Consider the following 6,000-nt stretch of genomic DNA (forward strand, 5'->3'; position numbering starts at 1 on the left):
AAGAATAAATTAAAAGTAACATACCAAAATGATACTACTGTCTTATATTTGCCATGATCAATGGTCAATTTGTAGGCTTATAAGTATGTTAATTTGAAAATAATGGTTAATTTTGATATTTTTTCCAAATGTGTCCCATTTCTTGCATCTTTCCATTTTCTTTCCTCCTTTTTAAAAGCAATTCAGGTATCAGAACTAAAATGTGAATGAAGTTAGAGATGGGCCTTTCAAAATAATGGCTTTGGGGGCTGGGGTTGTAGCTTAGTGGTAGAGCACTTGCCTAGCATGTGTGAGGCATTGGGTTTGATTCTCAGCACCACATATAAATAAATGAATAAAATAAAGGTCCATCAATGTCTATTTTTTTTTTAAAATAGTGCCTCTCTCTGGACTGAAAAGCACTATTGGACTTTGTTACACATTTTAGGGTGATCCCAAAACTCCTTTGCTTGCTTACTTTAGAATATCAATGTGTTGCCATTTTACTATCTGGATCAAGACTAGATACATACATACATATATACGCCCTTGACTTCTGAGGCTAACCCAGGTCATATTTACAACATACTGTGTGGTATGTTGCAATTAGATGAAGATGGTAGAATTTCTATCTATGGTGAGTAAAATGTGTCTGGGGAAAAATCAAGAGACTATTCCAAGTGAAAAACACAAATTAAGTTATTTATTAAATATTTTTTAGTTGTAGATGGACATAATACCTTTATTTTGTTTATTTTACTTTTATGTGGTGCTGGGTTCGATAACCCAGTGCTTCACGCATGTGAGTCAAGCACTCTACCTCTGAGCCACAACCTCAAGCCCAGTTCTTTATTATTTTGTATGGTGAAATTATTTTTATCTTTTGAGTGTACTTTTTCTTTCTTATTTTTAAGTTGTAGATGAACACAATACCTTTATTTTATTTATTTATGTGGTGCTGAGGATTGAACCCAGTACCTCATATGTGCAAGGCAAGCGCTCTACCACTGAGCTATAACTCCAGCCCTTGAGTATACTTTTTCTTCTTGTTTAAGTACTCAAAATTAATTATTAAATGTAATAATTAATTTTTATTTCCTAGATAGTAAGTCAATATTTAAGTATGTCTAGAATGAAGAAATGTTTTTAAGTCACTATTTTGGAATATCATTAATAGATATATTACATAAACAGAGTACAGCTGATGTTTTAAAAAATATATGTTCCTGTATTTTTTGTCTTTGAACTTCCTTCTGAGAATTATGTATAAACCACGTTTCCTATTTCTATAGCATTCATATTCATCTAATCTACTTTGGAGAAGTTTTAAATATTAGCTGAGTGTGGTGGCATACATCTGTAATCCCAGAAGCTCAGGAGACTGAGGTAAGAGGATTTCAAGTTCAAACTCAGTCTCACCAATTTAGTGAGACCCTAAGCAACTTGAGACCCTGTCTCAAAATGAAAAATAAATAGGGCTAGGGTTGTATCTTAGTGGTTAAGTGCCCCTGGGTTTAATCCCCGGTATCAAAAAATTAAACAAACATCAGCTTTTCCTTGTCTGAAATATCACACATCAAAACTTTACATTTTCTTTACAAATATTTTTCATTTTATTTGTTTCTGCTATAATTGTATACATTTCTCTTTACAATGGTGATTGAAGATTTACTTATCCTCGTTCTCATTCTGATAAGTTTTCATGTTAACCTTATCATACACCATTCTTTTCCTTTCCTCTGATTATCTTTGGATAATTATAAGGCACCTCCTTTAATGTTGTGGCATTGGCAGATGTTAGATAACATTATAATTTTCAATCTAGTTGCAATTGTACCTGTTAAATGAAGCTCTTTCACTGTTTTTAGGGTTCTCTTACTTGATGGATTATGTAATTTGCTTCAGATCACTTTATTACAGACAAATTAAACTTCCATGTTTGAAGCAGAATTTATTTTATTTGTTCTTAGGTAAGAGGTTTTTTTTTTATATAAGCAATCAGAAACTGAGGGTTTTTTTCTGTTATTTTTGTTTATTAATTTATTTTGGCTATATTGAAGCAGGATTGATTGATTGGATTCTGAATCATAAGGTTGGACAATGATTCTATTAGGACTATATAAAATAAGTAGGGGCAATTTGAATAAGTTATAGTGTATTGAATTTTCAAGTATCTATTCTTAACTGTCTTAGAGATCTATTGTGAAACATTAAGTAAATCATGTTACCTTTTTTTTTTGTGTGTGTGTGTGTATGTGTGTGTGTGAGAAACTTAATGTGTTATCTTTAAATAAAGTATTACCTTTTGTGTGATGTTTTTGCTTGTTGTGAGTCAAACACATCTTCTCTGGGGTTGTTGCACAGCCTGTGTTGGCTAAGTTTAGGATATATTCATGGCCTCCAGAGCTAAAAAGGAATCAAACTCATCAATTTTATCTTATTAGCACAATGCTGAACCAAGTGAACCAACAAGTTAGTTGTTAAATTACTGAGGAAGAAAAAAGATTGAATGAATATGTACATATATTGAAATTGGCTATAAAGTACATCACTTTATTCTATGATGAATTAAGGACTTTACCAAGGCTTATCTTGAGTAACTCCCTATCTCTATCATCTCATGAGGAATTAAAAAAAGATTTTTTTCCCCCAAGATGTGTTCTAGAGACACAGCTCTTCTACATTAGTTTCTCTGCAACATTCTGCTTCTCCTAGTGATTAGGACAAAGCTTTTAAGGCACGCCAGTGAAGTTCAACAAGGTAGCAATGTCTTAGGGACACAAATTTAATGTTTATTATTTACCTCAATTGTATAAAAGCTTTACAGTAATGACTTCATGGGATAAATAACTTCCTCCCCCCAATCTTTCTTTAGAGCTGGACCTCACCCAATGGTAGGCAAGATCTCTACCACTGAGCTACATTCCCAGACATCTCCCCACTTTTTTCTTTATTTAGTGCTAGAATTGAACCCCTGACCTTGATAATGCTAAACTTTCACTTGTCCACTAAGCTATACACTAGCCCTGGTAAGCAAATATTTATTTATTCTCCCCACACCCATACTGGAGATTGAACCCAGGGATGCTCAACCATTGAGCTACATTTCCAAAACTTAAAAAATTTTTTATTTTGGGACAGGGTTTCCATAAGTTGCTGAGGCTGGCCTGGAATTTGCAATCCTCCTGCCTCAGCCTTTTGAGTTGCTAGGATTATAGTGAGGGCATTGCCATGCCTGGCAGCAATTTATTTTTAGTTCATCTGTTTTTTCTAACCTTAAGATAGGAAGCTTCCTTTCTTGCATGTGGTGGTCAAGAACATGGGTCTGTGTAATCTCTTCTTCTAAGTTCAAAACTTTGCTTTCAAATTCCTAACTATGTGATAACTATGTGATATAGCCAAATTACTTAACCTTCATAGGCCCCAGTTTCCTCATTTATAAAAAAAAAAAAGATAAAACCAACTGGTACATAAGTATATTATGAAGATTAAATAATTAAGTTATAGGAAATCTTTATAAGAGACACTGGCACATAGTAAGCAGTCAATAAATGTGACCTTCCACCAGCGGTGGCACCATTTTTCCTGGCCCTTCTCACTAAGTCCAAGCGATGTTCTCTGTCTTGTTCATATTCCAGATGCCCAGGGGTATAAGGCACTTTGAGTTTCTGGGCTAGGCTCTCATAGTTTACTATCCTTTGGACTAAGATTAAAATTGTCATGCTTCTTAATACTGAATTCATCAACTGTGTTATACTTGAAAACCTCCAAGTATTCTTCCCTTTCTTTGGTTTTGGGTCATTTTACTCTTTCTTTGTATGGATATCCCTTTATGGGCTCTCTGCAGCAGTATCTCTTCTGTTTATATATGAAGATTCCTGCCTCCCAAGTACTAGTTGTAAGTTTCTTGGGGTGTATGAACTGTTTTTATCTCTTTTCCTAGCCTACCCATAAAGAACTAACTCCCTTCCAGCCAGCTGCTGCACAGTCTAGGAAGGAAGGTTTGATGAATAAATGAGTTTATTTATTCATTTAGCCTGTGTGCTTTTGCACTCACCTGTTCTCTCTCTCTCTCTCTCCCCATCTCCCATCCTATATTGGGAATGAACGCAGGGTGCTTTATCACCAAACTACATTCCCAACCCTTATTTAAAAATTTATTTATTTTGAAAACATAACAGCAAAATAACAAATAATCCAATCAATAAATGGGCCAAGGAACTGGACACTTCTCAGAAGAGGATATACAATCAATCAACAAACATATGAAAAAATGTTCAACATCTCTAGCAATTAGAGAATTGCAAATCAAAACTACTCTAAGATTTTATCTCACTCCAGTCAGAATGGCAGCTATCAAGAATACAAACAACAAGTGTTGTGGAGAATGTGGGGGAAAGGCACACTCATACATTGCTGGTGGGACTGCAAATTGGTGCAGGCAATTTGGAAAGCAGTATGGAGATTCCTTAGAAAACTTGGAATAGAACCACCATTTGACCCAGCTATCCCACTCCTTGGTTTATACACAAAGGACTTAAAAACAGCATACTACGGGGACACAGCCATATCAATGTTTATAGCAGCACAATTCATAATAGCTAAATTGTGGAACTAACCCAGATGCCAATGGATAGGGAAAGTTTGGTATATATACACAATGGAACATTACTCAGCATTAAATGAGAACAAAATCATGGCATTTGCAGGTAAATGGATGGAGTTGGAGAATATAATGCTAAGTAAGACAATCCCCAAAAACCAAAGGCTAAATGTTTTCTTTGATATGAGGATGCTGACTCATAATGGCAATTGGGGTAGGGGCATGGGAGGAATGGAGGAACTTTAGATAGGGCAAAGAGGAGCGAAGCTAAGGGAAGGGGAAAGGGGATCAGAATGACCGTGGAATGAGTTAGACATCATTACTCTAAGTATATGTGTGAAGACACGAATGGTGTGAAAATACTTTATGTACAACCAGTGACTTGAAAAATTGTGCTCTATATGTTTAATATGAAGTGAATTGCTTTCAGCCATTAGGTATAGCAAATTAGAATAAATAAATAATTTAATAAAGAAAAAAATTATTTTGAGACAGAGTCTCACTAAATTACCCAGGGAGGCCTCAAACTTGCAATCCTCCTGTCTCAGCCCCCTATGTAATCAGGATTATAGGAGTGTGCCAGTGTATTCAGCTGTTTTTGCTCATTTTCTCCTGGATATTTTATTCTGATTTCAGTTTTCGTGAAATTTTCATTTCCCTTGGTGATACTGAGATTCCAACCTGCAATAGCACAATTTATTTCCTGACTGGCCACACTTCGTTAGCATGTGAAGGAGAAAAGTCTCATGTAATTCACCTGGATTTAATTTACTTACATTCTCTTAGCTTCTGCTACACTGATTATTTAAAAGCTGTGAGTAAGTCAGCTATGATGGTGAACACCTGTAATTCCAGTTACTCAAGAGGTTGAAGCAGGAGTAATCTCAAATGTGTAGGGCAGCCTGGGCAATTTAGTGAGATCCTGTCTCAAAACTTTAAAGAGGGCTGGAGATGTAGCTCAACAGTAAAGCACCCCTGGGTTTGATCCCTAGTAAAACACACACACACATACACACACACACACACACACAGAGAGAGAGAGAGAGAGAGAGAGAGAGAGAGAGAGAGACAAGAAAACGAAAGCTATCAATGGCTTTGAGAGGTGTTCTAGTTGGCAGAATTCTGTCTCCTTATTTGAGGAGAGAGCTATGCCATCTTCAGTTTCTTTGCATGCAGTGTAAGATTCAGCTTTCTCATTTCTCACTTGAAGGAGGTGAGGATGAAATAGATCAACCTCTTAAAATTTGCTTTTTAATAGATACAAAATATATACATAACACATATATTAAGTATAAATCTTAGTAATCTAAAAAAGACCTGTGAACCTCAACGGAACCCAAAAACTAGCACATTTCCTAGTTACTTGTATCTATCTTTGTGTTTCTCTGCTGTCTTTCCTCTACCCTCAGGGGTAAGCT

This window comes from Marmota flaviventris, chromosome 5, assembly GCF_047511675.1.
Source record: "Marmota flaviventris isolate mMarFla1 chromosome 5, mMarFla1.hap1, whole genome shotgun sequence".
NCBI lineage: Eukaryota > Metazoa > Chordata > Mammalia > Rodentia > Sciuridae > Marmota > Marmota flaviventris.